General features: G+C 50.1%; 1 protein-coding gene across 1 annotated transcript in view; it reads right to left on the reverse strand.

Annotated features, from left to right (window-relative positions):
- macf1a (microtubule actin crosslinking factor 1a) overlaps nucleotides 1–24,349 on the reverse strand; it is a 145,494-nt gene that overhangs the window by 115,201 nt on the left and 5,944 nt on the right.

Below are 24,349 nucleotides of genomic sequence, written 5' to 3' on the forward strand. Positions count from 1 at the left end.
ACCGGAGCACGTGCTATACGCGCGGCTCGCCGGGGCGAGTGTGTGCGCGCACGCGCGTGTCCACGTGTTGTTAAACGAGCTAGCAGGTAGTGCTCAATTGCAATTATTCAAAAGTACGCAGGCAGAAGCAATAGTGTGACTTTAATGTGCAGACGTGCAGGGGGGGAGCACGGGAAGAAAGTGAACGACCTTGGGACTGATTACAGAAAGCTGCCTCCACTCCAGTGACTTTGGATCTGCTCGCCGTGTGTGTGTGTGTGTGTGTGCGTGTGTGTGCGCGTGTGCATATATGCAAAAATTCACAAATAATGCTCGGCCACCACTACCCTCAACGGCCAGCTAACCTGAATGGCAAACATAAGAAATCAATTTATTACTAATTTCTAAACAAACAGTACTCTACTGTACACTTTGCATAGCAAATGACTGTCATTTCTATCAAGACCTTATTATATAATATACAAATCATCTAAATTATGCCCATATATGTACAGTTACTACTGCACACATTTTGGAGCCATTTTTAAATATGCAAAATTAACAGCCCTGAAAAGTTTAGAAGATACTGTGAGAAACGCAAGATTCCACAGTCTTAGAGACAGCTATCACAAAGCCAAGAATTTAATTATTAAAGATACAATATGCACTTATTACTGATACATAATATGTTAGTGTATTTATATATGTCATGTGATCCAAATCATTTTCAGCATTTTTGGCTTACGCCGTTGACTTTGAGTTTCTGCGATCTTTTAGCAAGCTCCAAAAATATTCCCATTTAATCGTCCATGGCCAATTTGGGGATACTGAAGCTGTGAATGTCAAATTCGCTAATGTGGAGGGGTTACAGTGCTGTGTCTAAGCCCCGCCCATCCCTTCCCCAAATTTAAGCACGAAACACTGCAGTAAGAACATGCACCATGTGTCTCTCTCCTTCCTGTTTTTACACCAAGAAGTGTACGCAACCTGTAATAAGTGATTTACCAGCATAAGTAAGCTCTGGTCCACTACAGCAGTGTTTCCCATCTCGGTTTTTCGGGACCTGCAGACAGTCCATGTTTTTGCTCCCTCCCAGCTCCTAGCCAGACAGTCCACATTTTTGCTCGGGAGCTGGGAGGGACCAAAAACATGGACTGTCTGCAGGTCCTGAAAAACCGAGATGGGAAACAAAAACGGGGAGCAAAACCGTAAACTCTGAGTCCCTAAGGACCGGGATGGGAAACACTGTCCTACAACATACGCTTCATGATACATATGATCTAATGTGGGTGACAGTACAGCTCCGTAAAATTCTGATCTATAACTAGCTCACCCCTAATTTAGCGCTGATTAACAGTACAGCATTGCAGTGTGCAGCTAACATTACAGTATTCACCGTGTTTATCACAAACTTCAGGATTGTTCCCCCATAGTCTGCAGCAGAATGTGTGTCCAATTGCACAGAGAAACGAGGAAACAGACCTTCTCTCCACAAGGACACTGAGCTCACACTCATGTGACCTATTACACAGCAAGATTTATACACAGCTAGATTACACCCACAATAAAGCGAAACCTCCAAAAGAAACCGGCTCTTCGGTGGACTGAAGGCTGTAGCAGAGCATGCGAGCGCACAGCCGCTTGCAGCACCTCACTAACAGACCATAAGCAGCCACAGCTGGGCAGAAGCTTCCAGAAAAGTCCTTAATGTATGCCACCTCCAGAAACAGGAGGCCAGAGGTCACATATCCAAATAAGCAAATATCCACACACTGATTCCTCCCCCAGAGGAGATTTCACAACATTAGCAGTCAGAAAACTGCAATTCAGAGGCTTTCCAAGCTGATTAATGTTACAGGTCATGGTATTGATCACCAAGGCCTTCCAGCAGGAACCTTTACCTGCAGCCTATGGTTACCGGCCCCCACCCCCAGGAATCAATGTTTATTTAGCTACCCCACCCCCCACAACTCCGTCAGCCTTCTCCCCATCTTGCCTGGTGACTCACTAGCCACCAAGAATCCACACAGCTCCACACTGGGAGGGGGGGGGAGGGGTCGCCTTGGAAACGGCCAAAGGGACTAACATTCTGCCAACAGGAAGCAATAGCGCTACAGCACAGTCTCACTGGCATTTTGACTCTGAGATATTAAGGTCTTCCTTCAATCACAAGCATCAATGCTTTGACTGCAGCCATTCAGTGCCGCGAGCCTCTGCCCCTCCTCTGAAGCCCCTCCTACTTGAGGATCATATGACCTACACACTTCAGGTGAAGAATACAGAAATTGAATGACAATTCTGTCAGCTAGGACGAAAAAAAACAGATTATAAAATAGAAGACTAATGACAGGGACAGACTGAATGAGATTCAAGAAAGCCCAGCTGAGGAACGGAAACGGCTAGTCAGGCTTTTGCCATTTCTGGTCGATCAGTAGCAACACCCTATCAGCCGCCTTAAGGAACACACACTACAACCACAAACCAGCATGTAACCTTCAATCGGTTCAGGTCCTCCTTAAGCTTAATGTGTCCCACAGAAATGTTTCCTTCCTCCACATAAGCCAAAATAAATCAGTTCCTTATTCTGTGACATTTACTCAGATATTTTTTGTTTTGACCTTCTGAGATGCACAGCTAGCTGATGTTTGTTAGCATTCTGTGACAGACTGGATCACTAGTAACTGGCAAACAGACTGGGATCTGAAACAGCTGGCAAGGGTCGGGGGGGGGGGGGGGTAACTTCCTTGTATCTGTTTGAAGAAATCTGCAGATGTAACAGAGCAACAATCAACAAACAGCTCAAGTGAAATTTACACCCGCAGAGCAAATAAATACCAAGAAAAGCACAGCATAGAGGAAGCAGAGCCTGGCATTCTGGCTCATTTTAAAGGATAGGGAAACAGGAATGTACAAACAGACACGGCAAACGACTAAGAAGTGAAAGGAGGATCAGAAGAAACACACACTACAATAAAGCAGTCGACTAAAGCTGAAGTTCACTGAAATATATGAAAATTCTCTGTACTACTGAGTATAGAAGAGAGCAAAAATTAGACACTAAAACACTGCACTGAGCCAGAGGAGGACTGGAGAAAGCCCAGTACATACACTGGGTGGACAACTGAGGCAGCCGCACAAAGTAGCACCTGCACGTCTGAAAGCTTCTGCAGTTTTTTGAAAGTAAGTTTTGACTTTTTCCCTATACGAGCGTAAATGTCCTGTTCTGCTCCACAGCACAACCCTCAGATGGTGACAAATTCCTGCAATTGCTGTGATCTTCCAGAGCTGGAGTTCCCTTCCTGACACTCTGACCCAGCTTCACAGACCTCTCCCGGGGGGTGGGGGGGTGGCATGTTGGGACAGGGCAGGGCAGTGAAGGAGGGGAATGGTGGCGGTGGCCCAGGGTGGCACCCAGAGCAGGCCTGAACTCGTCTGATGGGAATCAGACAGTTACACGAATCCTCTCTGGAGCCACCATCCGACACGATGCCGCCAGGGAAGGAGGTAGGGAGTGAGGAAGAGAGTGTGTTGGGCAGGGAGGGGGGCTAGTGGGGGGCGGCTGCCAGCATTTAAGCCTGGACACATGCCCAATCATCAGGAATAAAGCCCAGCATCATGCTGGAAAGAATAACCATAGCAAAGAGATACTTTTGAAAAGAAAAGCGTACTGGACAGACAGATAAGATGGACGGAAAGGAAGAAGGAACACCGAGTGAGAGGGTCACACATTCTAGGAGTGCCTTCGGGGGGGGGGGGGGGGGGGGGGGAAGCATACTACGAGAGCCAACTGACCACACCTGTGCCCTCGGCATGCCTAGCATTGTGCCCTAGGGCCAGTCAGCACAAATTCTGCAGGAGACAAGGCAACCAAGCAAACCTGATGTCCCACCAGGGGAAACACCTGTCATCTGGGGTGGGGGGGGGGGGGCAGACTGAGGCCAGATTCCACAGAGACAAACCATGAGTCTCAAACCGCCTGCAGGATGCGAGTCCCCCAAAACAAACAAACAAACACCAACTCCGGCAATTCAGGATGATAATGCCAATTAAACACGGCCCTTTATTCTGTCTAATTAAAAGCTTGAGCTAACAGGCAAGGCTTGCTGTCTAACTCAAGGCCAGCAAATTCCCACTGGCTTTTTACACACACAAAAAAACATTTATGGAATTCGTTTAAGATGCAATCTGCGACAATTAAAAAAAAAACCATTGGGATACTGCCGAAAGCATGCATGTAGAGGCAGGAATGCGGGCTGAGAAGGCGTTAGGGAACATCTCCATCCGCAGCACCATGGGAACACCTCCTAACCAGGCCTCCCAGTACGCCAGCCTAATCCCGCTCCGTGGCTCCGAAAACGCGCATGACAGCGTATGCAATATTTACCCCGCAGCAGTGCCAACGTGCAGTCAGCGGAATTCCCCCTCACGCCCAGCACGGGGTGTGAGGGTGGGGAGAGAGAGGCGCTGAGCATGCAGACACACACACACATGCATACGCACGCAGGCACCCTATAACCACAGGACACATGCTACCTCCTACCAGTGCTGTAGCATAAGAACCCAAAAGAAAAAAAAGAAACTGTGGCATTGGGATGGGTGGGGGGAGCATCAGCTGTCGGAGGGAGGTGTATATCAGGTTGTCTCCCTTGAAACACCCACCCCATCAATCACAGATCCTAAGTGCCCTTCATCACCGCATACTTACATCATTTCACCACTGTGTGCCTCTCCCAAAGACAGCAAAGACCCCCCCCCATTTGGTCCATATTCTCCTGTCCTCATCCCCCATCTGCTCATCTTGCTACAGGTACTGGATGGGGGGGTGCACAAGGTAAGGGAGTACCCGACACAGGATGCCAGTCCATCTCAATCCCCATGTCCTGTAAAATGAAACACCTTCGAAACACAGTCTGCATTTGCCAGCAAGCACCTCGGTACGCATCTCAGCTGCCATCCAAAAGGTCTATCCATCTATCCATCCGCCAAAAACTCCTAATGGGAAGTAGGGGGGTGCTGCACCTCTCCCAGGAAGTAGCGGCACAGTCAGGAGACACTTTACAGGCACCAGTATGACCCACCATATATAGCAGATAATGAACCACTACCCAATGTGAACAACTGAGGCCTTAATTGAAAATTACTGACCTGGACATACGAGAGCAAATTTGTTTTATTTTTGCCCCTAATGAGCTTATTTTCACTATGGGAAGAACAACACTAATCTAATAAATTGTTATATCAACAATAAGTTTTATTAAACTATAAGATGTATGTGGAAGAACAGAAACATGACCCCAATTCTGTTCCAGTATTCAGGCATGTGGCGTGTTCCTTGTGCCTGCTGCTCCGTGTTCCCCCACTGGGGGGAGGGACAGCGTTGTGTACACAGTGCGGCCTCAGCCCTGGAGAGGTGATCAGGCTGCCCGCAGTTCGCTATGGGCAGGCTACCGCAGCACTGGGCCGCTTTAGGTTTCCTGCTCCTCTTCCTCCTCCTCCTTCCCATGTCAGCAGGAAGCACTCGCAGACCCACCACGCACACACTCAGCTGTTACCTCAGCAGCTTCTCCTCCCTCAAGCCCATGATACAATGGTGGAGGTGGGGGGAAGGGTTCCACGATCGCACACATGAAGCCTGGAGATCCTCTCAAAGCATCATATTCGCTATTCCCTTGAGAGACAGAGATCAGATGCAATAAATAGCATATTGGTGTTCCTGCAGGAAGGACCCACAGCAATGCTGTCCATACCCACTCCAGTTAATGATGCCGGGAATGGTGGAATTCCGGTTTTTCTCGCCTAGGGACCCACGGTGCCCCCATTCCTGTGCTCTATTCTCTCTCAAATAGACATCAGGCTCATTGCAACCCAGTACCAGATAAGCAACCACTAATAATGGTGGGATGAAGTTACAAGTGCATACCGCTGCAAACAGTGTCATAAATACATAAATACAGCAGCTCTATTTCATAGTCCGTCGGCGGGACTGAGGGACGGCCCTGCTCTCCGTGTGATGTCACTGTCATTCGAAGCTTCTCATTGGTCACACACAGTCATGCAAAGTGCAGCCAATCGTACACAGGAGGAAAACAGCAAGCACCCCACAGTCACGCTGAGGTGACCCAGAGCATACCACTGGGTCTCGCTCACACGTTCGACAAACAATGAGCTTTTACACCATATTATATCACCATATAAAGTAGCAAAGGTATCTGTTCACCTTAAGGGACCTATAGGGCTCTAGGCTTCACACAATCATGGAGAAAAAGCAAGCAGGGTACCAGCTGAAGGTGGAGCTGCAAGTCCAATTCCTCAAGCGTCAATCAGACCTGCCATTCCAGTCTCACTGCTCTGATTTCCTGTACGCTGACGATGTCACTCTACCATTTTTTTTCCAAAATAGTTCCAGAAAAAGGTCACACCTAAACATCAGAGAACTTTCCGCTGGACCCAGACCTGGGAACAGCAAAGCATTTCATATCTGTTCGTCGAAAAAGATGTTCATCAATTCGGGCGCCTAGACCAGAGTTCCTAGGGAGCTGAACTCACATTACAGGCCAATAGAATTAATAAGAGGAGCCCAAGCTGGTTCGATGGGGGACAGGTTTTGGCAGAATGATATGTATTTTGTGACCTGATATGAGTTCACTGCAAAATTGAAGCACATCACTGAGCGCCAGAAACGCTGCAGGCTGTGTAGCGGAGCTCCCCGCACATTATAATCCTGCTGAAATGTTGTCAAAACAGTAGGAATATTTTTAAAATAGGCAAACTTTTTCTGTATATAAAACAGTGCCCATGGGACATTCCCTCCCTACCTGCGTGTCAAAGACTTAAAGACGCATTATGTGCAGTTATGTCCACAAGCACAGAGGCGTCACCCACCAGAAAGAGCAAGCCGACGGTATGAGGGAGGTCGCGAGGTCACAGAGTGGCTGGGAGCAGGGCGTTACCACAAAAAACAGGCAAACAGCTGCCGCTTCTGTGTCCCTGAGAAAGGCATGTCTCCTTTTTCCAGTTGACCTTCACCTTCCCGCTCATCCCACACCCCATCGCCGGCCAGCACCACTACCATGTGAACAACTGAGGCCTTAATGGAAAATTACTGAACTGGACATATGAGTGCAAAATTGTTTTATTATAGCCCTAATTACCTTAATTTCCACATGGGAATAATGAAGCTTATCCAATGTCATAACAACAATAAGTATTATTGTTGACTGACAGCCCCCCCCTTCATCATGCTGCTGCACAAACCCTGGGGGCCCGCAGGCCCAAGAGCACAGGAACAGCGGCCATCACCATAGCAACATGCCAAGACGCAGGTTGGCCCAGACCAGAAGTCTTTGCCCGCTCAGGGGACGAGACAAACATGTGACTTGGGGGAGCCTAAAAATGACAGTCAGCCCTCAACCCAACATGAGGGGGCAGTGTGCTGCTCGCCCCATATCCAGGGAACGCAGACAGTGGACACGCCACGTCACCCATGCCTTTGTTTTAACCAACAATTGGTGTGGGCTGCTTGGAGGCAGGGAATATTTATAGGAGCTGGAAGCGAGTGACCAGGGGGATTTTATGGGGAAAAAAAATATAAACAGGAAGTAGAGTTGGGCGGTGAGTCGTTGAGCGGGTTCTGTGAACGTCACAGTGGGTGGTACAGGCTGCAGGGAGTGGCAGGGCCTGCAGGGGGCAACAGCATTACCCTGAGCTAAACATGAGGGATACAGAGACGCGGCCGCGAGACAAGGGGCCACGGTGGCGCCCGAATTCCCACACACTCCCACACACCCCACCGCCCCCACCCCATCCGCCACAACGCTGCTTCTCACCAAACCACCAGACGAGCACTCCGCCCCTTAAGGAGCCGCCGATTTCAACTGGACAAGATGCAGCAGATTGCCGTGTAATTAAACGAAAGTGCACAGAGCAGGTGCATGAGCTCACGTTCCGGCACGCAAAGCATCCGGATCCAGGAGTGCCGAAGCCCGAGGGCGGCAGCGTGGAGCGACGTACCGCACCCTGCCACACCCGTCTGCGAGGTGCCTGCCGCAGATGCGTCACCGCCACAGATGCGTCAGCACCGCATCAGATACATGCATGAGCGACAGATGGAAGGCACAATTACCACCTTGAGGGGGCAACATGGGCAAGGTCAGACCTTTCGGGAGGCCCAAGCTGCGCAGCAGGGGAACCCTGTGACAGAGACGGTCAGGGAAGGTCACATGGGCTCAAGAGAGGCAGGGATTGGCTGGGCATAGCAGCTTGTGTGTGTGTGTGTGTGTGTTTATCTGCTTGGCTCAGAGCCAAGACCCGCAACCTCACCTGAGAAGCACGACTGATATTAAACAGGCACTTCCTCCACCCCTGACCGCAGTCCCCCCCCCGCCCAGATCCTCTCTCTCTCTGTCACAGATATGTTGTCCAAACAAAGCATGGGACACGGAAACAGGGCATTTAGGAGCTCACCAGGGCATCAAAGACAGGCAGGGGGGCGATACATTCCACATCACCGACAATACCAAGAGCCCCACCACAATCACGGCCACTTCCTGCCAAACAGGAAGTACCGACAGATCTACTTCCTACAGGACCCACCCTTCCGAGCCTGTCCTCTCTCTTCAGCTTCCTTTATTTAGTTATGTCAACCCTCTGACATCCCACTACCATCCATTCCACATGTCTCCCCCACACTACCACCATCTTCCAGGCTGATACCATCTCAGATAAGGCAGGGGATTATGTGCAAGACAGAGGAGAGGGAACTAGGAGATTAGGGTTGGCCTGGGGTGATTACGGGATCTGAAAAACCAAGCCAACCTGCAGGACAACAATACAGCGCCTGTCTCATCTGACACAACTCAAACACACAACGGGGCGGGCTGCAAGCAACAGCCAGGTAGTGCACAGGCACATGAGGAAGGTGCCAGCCAATGAGGGGCCAGTGATGAAACACCAAAGCAGCTGGTATGGGCTGTGGCCAATCGGAGGCCACTGCAGAAAGATGCAATGCAGCTCCCAACCAGTGAGAGGATAAAACCAACTAGGAAGTAGCAGCAGAAAGAAACTAGAATGGAAGCTTGGATAATCAATGTTGCCTTTCCTGTACAGTCTGCTAGTGCAATGTCAGTTCATAACTACTTTGTTCCAACTGTTTCCTTGACTGAAGATATTTTCTGGATTCCCTGAGCCAGCTAACACCCAGGCGTTGAGATTTTGAGTATTTACAGGTCCAGTAATTCCCCAATGAGCCCCTTGAGCGTGTAGCAAACACAGCTAGCTACACAGCCATCAATATTTACGATGTGTAGGGCTAATGGGTAGAGGCAGTGCTTCACCAGCCATTTCCCCAGAACATCCTCCCTCCAGCCAGCTGTATCCTCTGCATGCTTCTCAATGCCAATCTGTCTCTCGGGCCCATGCTGACCCTCGCTGGCCTGTCCATCATCTTCAGCGGCCGCACATCTTTGGCTCAGCCAGAAAGCAAAAGCCGAGGATCCCCTCTACTCCCCCTCCTGCCAGCTCGTCTCGCCTCGACGTCAAAACCCAGCGGGACCTCCCCCAACCCAGCAGCCCGGTTTGAGGTTCAGCAGAACCACAGAAACAGGAGAAATTCTCAATTCTCAATCTCAATTATAAGGTATCTCATCAATTCCAATTATAATTTCATTAATAATAGGATTATAGCTATAGACACCTGCCGGCACGACGCCCCTGAGGAGGAGCCCCGCCCACACTTGGCACTGACACAAAGGGGCTTTACGCCTGCTGCAGGAGCCAAAGTCTCCAGACTACACCCAGCAACAGGATCTCGCTGGGAACCGAACATGCCTGACAGCTCCGAGGGAGGAGACCGGTGGGTGTGGTGGGGGCCAGAGAATATTTTTCCCAGCATTTTGGGTGAAATTATAAGCCTGGACATGTGGTCGGGATCAACACGGAGATTCTGGGGGGGTCACACCCCTCAGACCCCACCCTGTGTGATGCCCCCCACCTCCACCCCGGCTATCATGTTCTCGTCATGTCTCCAGGCCTCACATTCTGATACCCATTTATACCTTCATTAAAAACAAACAGCTGTACGAAGGGACAGAAAGATGTAACCTAAGTAATTAAATAAAATATATCTTTCTGCTCATTGATGACTGGTGTTCAGCTTTTAATCCCCTGTATAAATCTCCAAGCTCTCCTGCTTTATCATCTTCTGCTGCCAATCTGCTTTGCTCTCCACCTCACTTCCTGCTTCCCGTGTCCACAGGCCACACGAAACCCGGCATTTCCCAAAGCTGCACGTTCCTGCAGTTTCTGCCCCCCGCCTCCCCCTGCCCCCGTTTTCTCTCACACGCTTGGCATCACCGGGCATTGCCGGGCAGCTGGGCAGCTGCGGCGAGCCCACAGCTTGGCGCCGGTGTGCCACAGCAGGAGCAGCAGGCTGTTCCGCTGCGATGTGCGCTGCTGCTCTCTCCCCAGCAGATAATTTTAGATTTTTCAATTAGCCCTAAAGCCTGTTAATGAAGCCGGGGCCCAAAACAGATTAAAACCTTCAGTAACTACTGCCCTACTAAACAGAAAAAGAGAGGGAGAGAGAGAGAGGAGGAGGAGACAGATTGGGAGCAACATGGGTCTAACAACAGCAAGGAAGGGGAGACATTTACAGTGCAGCCGGCAGGCAGTATAAGGTTGCTCCTGTGAGAAAGACCGGAACAACACTCCTAATAGGGGTGAATTATCCAGTTTGAAGCACATGCACACAAACACTGGAATGCTGGGAGCAGCGGTCCGGAAGCAGGGATGTGCAACTGCTTTATTTAAAGGTAGCAGGAGCAGTGCGTAAGAAGCAAATCAATCTGATTAGAAGACTGTGCTGGGAGGGTTTCCGTCTCTGCCAGGATGGCACCAAATAAGTAGAAGGTGGATCCATACGCCCTCAGGCCCCGAAAGGGGTTCCCCAGGCGAGCATCTGCATCTCTCCACCAGCAGAGGCAGGGGCACACCATCTTGAGTCCCCACCCCACCGTCGCAGTTTGTGTCAGTAAACAGAGGTTGACAGCACACGCCCGCAGGTGTGCACATACCAAAACACGAGCACACGTCCCCTGTGATACCGGGACAGGGCAGACTCTGACATTGCCTAACACCCCACCTACATTTTTCCGTCCGATGCTGGTCAATAGCGCGCCTCCTCCTGAACAGGCATTTCTCCAAACATGCCAAAAGACACAGAGCCAAGGCAATAATAAAGCCTGATTTAAAAAACCCTAAATGGTTACAGAGCTGCTGTAAACTCTCCGTCAAGCACACTGGGATGATCCTTTCAGCAAGAGGCGCTATAGAAAAGAAAAACTAAATGAACAGAATAGGGAAAGGTCATTTTCTACTCCTTGTAGAATGAATATGACTCCACAGACAGCAAGAGGTAAGGAAGGAACTGGAAAGACTAGCAGGGGCGGAGCCAACGCACAGGGAGGAAGCTGATAGGCTCATTCTCTGTTCAATCTGTGTGTGCCAAGTTCATCCCTAACTTCACACTGAAGCAAAGATGTTGTTTTTCCCCCACTGTTACGCCACGACAAACCAGGTTGGACTGTTTTTACCATTTCCATTACAATCAAAAACCCAAAATGCGCCGACGTGGCAAGAGGAGAAAAAGGTTGAAATCATGTTAATATCCCAGACGGCATCTGAACAGCTGCCATACATACCTTTAGTCACAAAAGTGATTTCAAATCCAGCTGGTGTCTGCATTACCTAAAACAAACACAGCCTAACTAGTCTGTTTCCTGACTTGAAGTCGAAGATGAAAAGTAATTGATTTTATCCATCCATTTTCTAACCACTTACCCTAGTCAGGGTTGGTGGCGGGCCTGAGGCCTACCTCAGGAGGCAGAGGGCATGAGGCTGCCGTACATCTCAGGATGGACAGACACGCCCACACACAACAATAGGTAATTATTCGCACCCCCCACCACAGACACAAAATGATCAAGAGGTCAGGTTTATACCAACACAGCCAGTATCGCCATCAAGTCTCCATCAAAACCCATTCTTCCTGGAACAAGCCAGGCTGATAGAAGCCTGCTCCAGGTCAAGAAGCTAACAAGGGACCTGGACGAGCAGAGAGGGGTGAGAAGGAGAGAGCGACATGGACACAGCGCCCAACAGTGGCGAGGCACGGCAAACACACCACCGGGAAGGGGACAGAATGAAAGAATATGGCAGGAGAGAAGAAGTAAGGAAAGAACAGAAAGGACAGACAAAGTGTGAGACAAATGACAGCGGCAAACAATGCTACAAAGGGTGCTCCAGCAGCATGTGACCATTCACATGTTCATGATTTAATTACATACTGTACATGGAAACCTCTCTGACCGCAAATGAACGTTCTGTTCGTGCCAATTAAGAGGCATTGAGCTAAGCAGAGAGAGAGAATTTAAGGGGACACAAAAAGAACAGCGAGGGGCCTGGAAGCGGCCTGGGCCTGGAAGGCTTCAGAGGGAGCACATCAACAGCTGACGGGCCGCACTGCGAACCACAGGAAGTGGGTACGGGGTGCTGGAGCGGCCATAAAGCGCCAAGTGGATCCCACATGACGTCAGCGCCTTATTCAGCGCCACATTCATGCATCCCGTTTGACAGTATATAATGAGCCCATTATGCTCATTACACTCACCGATCAGGCCCCATTTCACAGCCTGTCAACATCACTGTTCAAATCTGACACGGGAGGGGGCCCAAAAAAATGAGAAGGGGTGGGCTGTAAAGGCCAGCGGGCAGAGGGGCTGCTCAGTGGACTGAAAGGCGTACGGCACGTGGGGGCAGCCTCCAGGGCAACATCGGCAAGAAGCAACAACGACGGCAGGAGTATGAGGTATATGGGGGTGAGTGGGTGTGGGAGGGAACGTGCCCCATCAAAAATCAATGCTTTGAAAGCACTGTGACCCCCAGCACTTTTTAAGCACATGAGGGCACATTAATCATTCATGCTGTCTATCACCACTGCTGCCCCTACTGGCCCAAAGCTCCCCTTCCCTGCTGTCCTTTCTGTCTACCCAACTCAGTGTATATGTGTGCAGGCTCCAAGATGATGTTTGGGGGGGCAGACTATTCTGGTGGTGTGTTTTCACAAATCTACATCACAGACATTGCCATGGACACAACACCCTCATATTCAGAAGTAACCCAGATAAAGAATAAGTCAAGTGACATTTGAGTATTAATATGCTGAGATTAAAACCACTGCCTCCCACCCCCCCACAGCCAAGGAGGCCTGAGTAGTGCGGTGTGGGGGTCGTAGATGTAACAGCATCCACAGCATAACCACCCCCCAATGGCCAAAGCATGCTGAGTAGTGCAGTATAGTGTTCACCGATGTAACACCACCCCCTGAGCCAGAAGGCCAGGGGTCTCAGCATCGATTCTCCTCCCCTCGCAGCTATGAACGCCACGCAGACGCGATGGTGTCTCTCAGCAAGGCTCCGTGCATAACCTCTAACAGAATGAACGGGGAAGAGAAAGCAAGCAAGCAAGCAAGCAAGCAAGCAAGCAAACAAACAAACAAACAAACAAACAAACAAACAAACAAACACACACACACACACACAGCTGCAGATGCCTCATACAGAAGGAGCCATTCTGCTTTGACCTGGAATGACTCGAGTGACTGCAATGCACCATGGGTATGTTTTACCTCCTGTCTTTTCCCACTTGCACAGGAGGACCTCGTCACACTTCCCTTCTGAATGAGACGCTCAACCCACCCAGGGCGGGGCTGAAGGCATCCCGCTCCTAGGCGGGACACAACGTCACTCAGATACGGTTTATCCTGTTGGAACAGTCAGGTGCTCTGAGAGAATGTGACTAAACAGGAAGCGTGCGAAGACAGAGAAAGCTGGGGGAGGGGGGAGGGAGGCTGAATTCAGGGCTGATTTGCAGCCATGAACTAAGGACAGCATTGCCAGTGAGAGTTATGGGGAGGGGGGTTATTTTCTGCTATGGACAGAGAGCTGTGGTTCCCCTACACACCACTGGGGTTCTCCTGCCTGTAAGCACAGCAGAATCTCCCAAATCCTCCACCCCCCTCCAACTTCCAAAACTCAACAGGGCAGCTCAATAATCGCCAAAACCCCCCTGAACTGCTGCCAGATCTCCAGGCACAAACTGCAATGGTGGCTAAGCTTCTGGAAACACGTGACATTCACATGGCGTTTGGTGAACCTGGCCTGGCCGGCTCCGATACCACCAAGCAATGGGGGCAGCAGGGTAATTTCCCGCTGTCCTGCTGTATGAGCATGATGGACACGCGTGAAGCGGATGTTTCTGTGTGGATAAGTGCTTACCCAGGGTGGGTGCACCCATCCAATTTTGTGCAAGAGCACAAACACATGCGAAACTCTAAGTGGATGGATACAGACATTACAAGGCTGTGGGAACCTACGAGGCCCAGAAAAGGCCTGTACAGGTGCTAAGGGCATCGCAACATCCACTCTGAGCAGACACATCCTACAGTATATACCACGTAACCCCTTGAAACACCTCATATCTGTCTTTCTGCTCTCCCAGTCCCCAAAATAATACTGCCACTGTCCCCAAGAGAAACTATCACACACACTAGCATTACATTTGATTCCCTCCTTGCCAAATTAAAGAATACACAAAATTATGTAATCTGCGGTACAATACTTTGCGGCACATGGTTTGTGCAGCATATTAAGTGTTAATAAAATAGATTTCTATGCACAGGCTATCACAGTGGCTCTGTGGGTAGCTCTGCTGTCTCACAGCTCTGGAGTGGGGGGTTCAAATCCCATCCGGAGCTTTTGTGCTCTTCCCACGTTTCACTGGTATGGCCAGTCACTCCGGAAACATGCAGTTAAGTGAATCTAGTGACTTGAGTGTGTAAATGTGAATTTTGTGCCCTGAAGTGGACTGGCATTCCATCCAGGGTGAACCAAGGCTTTGTGGACTATCCTGCTTGGGAGAGACTTCATGCCCCAGTACAACCCGCTGCACAAGTCACTGAAAAATGGACAGAGGGGCGATTAAATAAGTAAAGACTAACATGAAAGTCTGCACTGGTGGAATGAGCCATTCTCACGTGCTTCTACATGCACAATTTTGCATTTCTCCCATTGTGGGAATTTCCTGGTAACACATTAATGGCAGTTCCTGCACAGACAGCAGCAAATCTGATTAAAATGAAACTTCAAAGTGGTGGAATAAAGTAGGAAATAATGCCTTTTGTCCCCAAAAATTTAGCAATACCGTACAAAGAAACACACAGTTCAAAATGAAACTCTCTCTGTTCACACGTGGTGCAGACAGAGAAAGGGTGAAGTACCACAGTGTGATTTTAAGGGACCCTGAAGCTTTAGAGTACGAAGGACGGCCCGACATCTTCACCACAAGGCAAACAATCAGCAGGACCACAGCACTGTCAAACCCTGGGCCGCTGACCACAGGAAAGGGAGCACATTGATCCTACTGGCCACCCTTCAGCCTAGCATACCCGCCCCCCCCCCCCCAGCTGGTGCCAGATGCACCTCCATCCATTATATTTACGCACATTGTTGTAAGTGGGGCACCAGTACAGTAGGAGTCTCACCATGTCAACCACTGTTACAGTCAATATAACACCGACAATGGCTCTTGGTTGCTTACACAGAGCAGTTTCCTGAGCAAACAGACAACCTGGCATTGTTGCCCTGTTCATTTATAAAAGAAATCCGTTTTAAAGACACCTACTTTACATAAACACATCAAAAGCAAGGCCGTAGAAAAGCATTATGAGTTTGTTTTCTGCACACCATTCACAAAAACACTCTAAAACTCTCAGCGTGTCTGCACGGCCCCGTCGCTGATTTTCCCAGCCCTAAATGCCACCAGCTATTGGACACACATGCGGTCACCATCTTTGTTATGGGATAGTAACCCAACCGCCCCCCACCCCCAACATCGCGTGGAGCAAATGTTTATTTGATACACTGGTCAGCAGCCTCTGCGTACACCCCCTCCCTTGAACGGCACAGAATCGCATTTCAGACTGACGATCAATAATTAAAAGCACCCCTTTTCATCAGCGCCATATCCCAGATGTGACCTGTTCCGATGGACATCGCTCCGCCACTGTCTTATTACTCCCCCCGACGACCCTTTACTCCAGCTCTCATCACGGTCAATTTCAGTAGAGGCATTCATTTTTAAAGCGCCACTGTCACCGCGATTATAAAACACAGTCTCGACGGTGTCAGTAGGTGCTGCCCAAAAGCACCATAAATAAACCCACTCGGAGCCACTGCAGATACGGGCTACTTAACACTTAAAGCAATTATCACACCCCCGGCCAACGACTTGCAAACCCTTTTATGCAGCATACACTGATGTGCACTTCACTCTCACAAAAGCAAACACTTCTGCTAGATGCCGACCGTCTTTATCTGCAGTGGAGGTTATAAATGCATAAACCCCCGGTGAGGAGCAATGAAGAGCCGGAATGAGTGCGGCTTCTTGATGCACCCACCAGCTGCAGCCAGATATAATGGACACACGCACGACGAAAGGCACTCAGATGCTCCCAGACCACAGACATTTTCGGAGTTCTCACTGGAACTCTGCTTATTATTGCAAACTAATCACTTTGAAGTAAAAAGGCAGGATTGCTTCGCCGCAGATATAACAATGCATGACATTGCGTTTTGCTCCGCCTGAGCCACGCAGCACCCCGCTTCCATCCCGTCCTCACCTTTATACCGCTCCAGCACATCCTCATACGCCTGGGCGAACTCTTTTTCCTGGGAATGGTTTATAGGCAGCAATCCCGGTATGAAGCCAGCCATGGTGTCCTCTTTTTCCCCTGCCCGATAGCCGGCTCCCAATGGCCCGCTACTTCAGCAGTCCCGGACTTGGGAAGGGGGGGGAAATCCAGCTCTCGGTCGACGCGACTGTCAAGTCGGCTTTGCTTTTAAATCCACACGGGATGTAACGCCTTTCAGCTCCGTCCGCGCTTCCAATGATCCGACAGCAAAGCTATAATGCTCGCCACACATAAGCATGGCTAGCCGGCTAGCTACATAGCTACTCCTATCCTTTTCTATATTAAAAAACACTAAGTAGAAGGCAAAACGCTTCTCTAGATCCCCCACTCTCCTTTGTGTGACTTTACAGATCTGACTGGCATCACTCGGCTAAACAGCGATTGTTTAAGTTGTTCTAACTCAACAGCCGGTAATTGTTTTACTCAGCTGTGCAGAGCTAGGTGGAAAAAGCGCATCGACCGCCGGGCAGCGCGAAGTGAAATGGATCTGCGTCCGAACCGGCGAGTGTGAGCGCCGCTGTGCGTGTGTGCGTGTCTCCGTGTGACGGGAGGGGGCAGGACTGGCTTATGCCATACGGTTACTTCCGAAACCAGACGCTACACCGCACTGTAATGATATCCGGACGCCGGTCCAGAAACCTCTTTTGTCGGCGGTATAATCCTACATCGATAGCACCCTCGCTGAGAAATCCTCGGCTCCTGTGCAGATCTATGCACGCCAATGTAATGGCCGCTTCTATTATAAGCACTGGCTGGCTAGGATTCCCAGGCTGCCCCTCTTTCTCTCTCTCTCTCTCTCTTTCTCTCTGCCTCTCTTCCCTCCCTCCTGCGAGGGGAGCTCAGGTTTCTCTATTCTTCCTGTCACCCATTCGTCCTCGCTAACCGGACCAGGGACGTCCAGCGCAAGAATGTTTATCGCCGGGTCAGTAGCCGCTCGCCGTGGCCAGCAAAGTCGCGCGGAATCAAGCGCGGCGGCGCCACCATTCGGCCACTCTGGGGAAATACAACTAAAGGCACTTACCGCTTCACCAGCAGTAACCTAGTTGCCACACACATGCTTTGGCTGCCACCTAGCGGGCGTCCAAAGTTACAACGTTGTGAAACAAACACCATAAAACCTGTCTCAACTCGTTTAACTACCCTAAAAATTAAAATGACGAATAAAAAGACCAGGCTTTCGTAATACATGTAATATTATGATCAATTACTTAATCAACACCCGACAACGTCAACAATTTACCTCAGCAACAATAACGACGCACATACGTAACGAAAACCGTGACAACGACCCGAATAAAAACATAGGTCCTACTAACACATTTACAACTCTTCATTTCTTTGACTCTCGAAAGAGATTTACAAGTGAATGCAAAAAAACTACATCTCTCAAACATCAAACTCATTAGGGTTGCAGTGCCACAATGACACCAGTGTTGTCGACTTTGGTCAGCTGGCTGGCGTGAGATTTTCATTCCGTGAGAAGTCTTCATTTACATTCACGTAGCGGTTTTATTACCTTGTAAATAGTCTGTGGGTTTGCAAATTAGCCCCAACGCTTTTGATATCGCTAAATATAGGTTTATAATGTAATAATATAGATTTTCCGTAAGATTTCTTTCGTGAGCGTGAGAGTCAGAAAAGGGATGTCGCCAGATGCGTGAGACCTGGCAGCCCGATAACCGTCCCGCCCCCACGAAGATATCCCGCTTCCATCCACTACTGTAGAGTGTGTGTGTATGTGTGTGTGTTGCCGTTAGGCAACTGCACTCACTTTTTCTGTGTACAGCTAAACACTGGAGGCTGCAGTCCTAACCGCGCCCTCAGTGTAGGTGGACACGGCGGGTTACGGTCTCCATCTGTGCGGAAAGGCGACAGGTAAGCAGATACGGGGTCACGTGACCTCGACCGCCCATCTCCACTTGCTGTCCTCTGCAAGCCAAAGACTTGTACCACATAGATAGATAGATAGATAGATAGATAGATAGATAGATAGATAGATAGATAGATAGATAGATAGATAGATAGATCCCCAAGGAAATTTAGGCATCCAGTAGCTCAAATACACGCAATAATATCCACAATAATAGAATAACACTCAAAGAGTGTACTCTGGGGTGTCGTTAGGCCCATTGTAGGGGGCTGTAGCCCCTCTAAAATGTTTTGTAGCCGTCCCCCCCAAATAAATGTGTATTTATTGGCTTAAGTCATCAATAGCTTTTAATAATACATATGTTTGACATCGCCTCCCCCCCATTAAAGACTCCAAGCACTCCATACATTCATCTGTAACTACACCCCTGAGTGTACTATTGCATTTACCGTTTGTAATTCCAGGGATATGACTTCTGAGAAGCATTACGCAATTGATTAATTTGAATGAGGAGATGGAATCATTGTCCGCTTTAGCCTGTATTGAGGTTGTTGGGATATCTTTTAATTAGGAAAAACATCATTCTCTTTAAAGTGCTACTGTGTTAAAATACTGGTAAAAATGTGCTGTACCAGATCAAATTTGACTGGTCAATTGACTGTGGTGTAGTTAGTGACAATTCATCATTGATGGGGAGTATCAGGGGGCGGCAGGCAGACAAAAACAAGTGAGGAATGACTGTCTCCCCCCCCCCCCCCCCCCCCAATCGCGAATCTCAGTGCTGATATTCGCTTTTTGTGGTTAAGCAATGCAGAGGAAGGCTGTCATTGTACTTAATCTAAATTGCTCCTGTTAAACATCACATACCTGCTCTCAATAAAAGTCCTCAGTAACATCAATGCAGTAAAAGGTTCTGATGATATCTGTAATGATAGATAATACTGTTATTTAAAGACGTTTTATTGGCAATGTGCAACAAGTGCAATGCTTACAAGTAACACTTGGAAAGCCATCTCCCAGCGCAGCGCTCAAAGTCATCACTCAGAGCTGGCCAGGCACTCATATGTGTGTATTTATATGCAAAGCAGTATTGAAGGAAAAATACCATGCATGTTCAAGTCAACAGAATGGATAGTTCTGAGGCTAATTGACCGTGTCTGGAATCTTAACATTACACGGTGCTCGATTAAAATGCCTGCAATCGGGACACCCCACATTCAGGCCATGGGCAGAGGCAGCCTTTGAGGCTCCAGTTTCTTCTTCAGCTCAGACTGAATAATTAACACGAACCTCTAATTGGAATAGGAGCACCCCAGCTGGCGCTGCGGCTCCCCTCTCGCTCAGGACCAGCCCCAGGAGGTGCTGCAGCTCCCCTGTCGCTCAGGAGCAGCCCCAGGAGGCGCTGAGGCTCCCCTCTCGCTCAGGACCAGCCCCAGGAGGCGCTGCGGCTCCTCTCTCGGTCAGGAGCAGCCCCAGAAGGAGATTCGGCTCCCCTGTCACTCAGGAGTAGCCCAGGCAGTGCTGTTGCTCCCCTCTCGCTCAGGAGCACCCAAGCAGTGCTGTTGCTCCTCTGTCACTCAGGAGCAGTCCAGGCAGTGCTGTTGCTCCCCTGTCACTCAGGAGCAGCCCAGGCAGTGCTGCTGCTCCCCTGTCGCTCAAGAGCAGCCCAGGCAGTGCTGTTGCTCCCCTCTCGCTCAGGAGCAGCCCAGGCAGTGCTGTAGCACCCCTGTCGCTCAGGAGTAGCCCAGGCAGTGCTGTTGCTCCCCTGTCGCTCAGGAGCAGCCCAGGCAGTACTGTTGCTCCCCTGTCACTCAGGAGCAGCCCCAGGAGGCGCTGCAACTCCCCTGTCACTCAGGAGCAGCCCCAGGAGGCGCTGAGGCTCCCCTCTCGCTCAGGACCAGCCCCAGGAGGCGCTGCGGCTCCTCTCTCGCTCAGGAGCAGCCCCAGAAGGAGATTCGGCTCCCCTGTCACTCAGGAGTAGCCCAGGCAGTGCTGTTGCTCCCCTCTCGCTCAGGAGCAACCCAAGCAGTGCTGTTGCTCCTCTGTCACTCAGGAGCAGTCCAAGCAGTGCTGTTGCTCCCCTGTCGCTCAAGAGCAACCCAAGCAGTGCTGTAGCGCCCCTGTCGCTCAGGAGCAGCCCAGGCAGTGCTGTTGCTCCCCTGTCGCTCAGGAGCAGTCCAGGCAGTGCTGTTGCTCCCCTGTCGCTCAGGAGCAGCCCAGGCAGTGCTGTTGCTCCCCTGTCGCTCAGGAGCAGCCCAGGCAGTGCTGTTGCTCCCCTGTCGCTCAGGAGCAGCCCAGGCAGTGCTGTTGCTCCCCTGTCGCTCAGGAGCAGCCCAGGCAGTGCTGTTGCTCCCCTGTCGCTCAGGAGCAGCCCAGGCAGTGCTGTTGCTCCCCTGTCGCTCAGGAGCAGCCCAGGCAGTACTGTTGCTCCCCTGTCACTCAGGAGCAGCCCCAGGAGGCGCTGCAGCTCCCCTGTCACTCAGGAGCAGCCCCAGGAGGCGCTGAGTCTCCCCTCTCGCTCAGGACCAGCCCCAGGAGGCGCTGCGGCTCCTCTCTCGCTCAGGAGCAGCCCCAGAAGGAGATCCGGCTCCCCTGTCACTCAGGAGTAGCCCAGGCAGTGCTGTTGCTCCCCTCTCGCTCAGGAGCAACCCAAGCAGTGCTGTTGCTCCTCTGTCACTCAGGAGCAGTCCAGGCAGTGCTGTTGCTCCCCTGTCGCTCAAGAGCAGCCCAGGCAGTGCTGTTGCTCCCCTCTCGCTCAGGAGCAGTCCAGGCAGTGCTGTTGCTCCCCTGTCACTCAGGAGCAGCCCAGGCAGTGCTGTTGCTCCCCTGTCACTCAGGAGCAGCCCAGGCAGTGCTGTTGCTCCCCTGTCACTCAAGAGCAGCCCAGGCAGTACTGTTGCTCCCCTGTCACTCAGGAGCAGCCCAGGCAGTGCTGTTGCTCCCCTCTCGTTGGTCCTTTCTTCCTCTCTACTTAACAGTGTCACTGTGGCACTGCACCCCTAATGAGTAAAGGTTTGGATTTTTGGCCAGGGGTCTGCTGTAATCTTAAGGATGATATTTCTGCATAAATGCTGGATAAGTTATTTTACATAAAGCCCTGCTAAGGTGAAAGATGAGCCATTAGCTGACAGACACACTTTTGCAGGGCAAGAATCACAACTGACATATTTGAGGATTTATATTCCACTCATTCTTAAAGATATTCACAGGATTTAAAATATAATGTACTCTAATGTACTCTAATGAACTCATTTGGACAAGGTGCTTTTTCAGACTATTGCTCCCATACAGCCAAGTTCACAGTTTGAATGTAAACTCTGTCACTTCCTGCCAGTGACTGGAGCCCTCTAGTGGCAGGATAAATTGACTCCATTCTGTGGCAGGAGACGGGGAATCCGCCGGGATCCCTCTATGGCCCCCCGCACCAGTTCCATCAGCTCTGTGGGGCTGCCGTGGGACTGTCTGTTAACGGGAAGGGTCACATCACTCCCCCTAACGGCACGTCGCCCTCCTCCTCAGTGGCAGGTGATTTGTGGTGGGAAAGAGGCACAGGGCAGGCAGACAGACAGGGAAGCACATGGCAGCCCCCCGCCAGAATGCTTTAATAAATATATTAGACCATTTTCTGAGCAAAACCCAAATAAAATACTACTTTACTTAGACGGCCTTTATTTTGGAATATTCACAAGGAAGTTATTTAAAGGGACAACTCCCACTTCTGTCTCATCATCATTAAGTATGAATAATAAAGTAAATAAGGGATCCGGGGGGGGGGGAATAAAAGCTCATCTGTAGGTAGATAAATGTCCAAGATAAAAGTGTCATTATCACAATCACTGCGAGAAAGTGCCACACTTCCCCCTAGTGGCCACCTCCACACACTGCCACAGTACCTGTGCTCAGAAGATGATCCTTTGGTCAAATACGCAAAGGAAAGACAAAAACAGGAGCCCTGCAGTGACGGTTTTTTAACACTGTACGCTGCTGTCATGGCCGGTGTGTTTTCTCAAACCCACTGAAAAGGGGCCCAGGATTTTAACGGAGGCCACCAATGTTGACCAGGGGGGAGCAAGTGGTTAAAGTAAAAGTTGTTGACCAGGGAGCTGCTTGTCTAAATGAGCCCCCCCCCCGTCTTACACGATGCCCATGGTACACTCAGCATAAGCTCCTCGGCTAAGCTGCTGTTTCCCTGGCAGTTTCCTGTGTGTACAAAGCCTTCTCATAAACGGCTTAATTAACTTAAAGTGTCACATTCTGGGCCCCCAAAGTTAATGTAAATAACACCCTGCCCCCCCAGTGCCCCATGTCACCATCATTCCATCATTCCAGACGCCTCCCATCTTGACAGTTCTTTGCTGTCCCTGTCTTTCTTGCCGTTTCATCACTTCTATCCCTAGCTCTCCCCCCCCATCCTTTCTCGGCCCCCCCTTTCCGTCTCAGTCAGCTGAACTCATTGTCCCTTTCTCACCGCGCTCCTCTCTGCCGCTTTGTGGGGATTCTCTTTTTTTCTCACGCACAAATTATAAATTCAAGCACGCTCCTTCCCCCTGTTTCACTGGTTTTTTTTCCCCCCTTCTTCCTGCTACTTCATATCCATGGAAACAGGACTACTTGGTCTCTGGGTCCCCATAGCAACCGGGAATGGCAGAAACGGGGCAAGGGTGCCGGTCGAGCTGCCAGGGGGAACATCGCAAGCACAGCTCCATCACTAGCTGCAGGACAGGAAAGCCCACCCATCCACACACAGCACACGGCATGAAAGCCACCGATACTCAGTCATGATGCTTAGTGCTACTATTCATGTCTCCCATACGAACCTTAAGAAAACTTTGATGCCCTTTACCAGTAATAACTGGCATTTCTGCTAACAGCCTGTGTCATGTGGCAGGGCGTGGTACCTAAAATAGTTCATCATAATCACCCCCCCCCTTCCGAGTCTAAGTAAAATCTAGACTCAAATGCTACGTCTACGTTCCACCTTACTGGAAACATAAACAGGCATTTATGTATAATAACTCATTACAGATTCACAGCTGAAAATAGCGTAAAGACTCGTCGATCTCATTGCCGTCGTTCATTCTGTTCAGTCACATGATCACAGTCACATGATGTTTATATATTCAATAATATCAAGTTAACAGAACCAACAGGAAACTCAACAGGATTTCAGTTATCGAATCAGTTAAATATCCCACAACTGTTAAAATCATCTCAACTGCTTCTTACTGTTATAAACTTTTTTTTTTTGTCTAACCATCCATAGAGGGCAGCAGTGAGCCTGGAGCCTGGTGTTTATGTAAAAAAGGGAGCATTTTAGTAAGAAGACCCTGCATACAGCACAGCCTGTAAAACGGCTATGTTGTCACATTCTCTGTGATCTTACGTGGATTGATTGCTGATTAATAACCCTGCATTCTGTGGACCAGGAGGCCCTCAGCCTTTGGCAGCTCCTTTCCGCCGTGTCTCATTAGGTCTGCACATTTGAAAGCTTCCAAGCTGGACGCTTCACAGACGGAGCTCCCTGCGGGCTTCAGCCTGCCTGACTCTGTAAATAGGATTGCTTTGTGAGGACCGTGGGCTCCGGCCCCTTCCCAGCCGGTCGGACTCACAGCCACCAATCATAAGGCCGGCCGGCTCAGACCCTCTCTCACAGCCCCTAACGCAGCAGAAAGCCAAAACGAATCACACAAAATATC

This window comes from Brienomyrus brachyistius, chromosome 23 (assembly GCF_023856365.1).
Source record: "Brienomyrus brachyistius isolate T26 chromosome 23, BBRACH_0.4, whole genome shotgun sequence".
Taxonomy (NCBI): Eukaryota; Metazoa; Chordata; class Actinopteri; order Osteoglossiformes; family Mormyridae; genus Brienomyrus; species Brienomyrus brachyistius.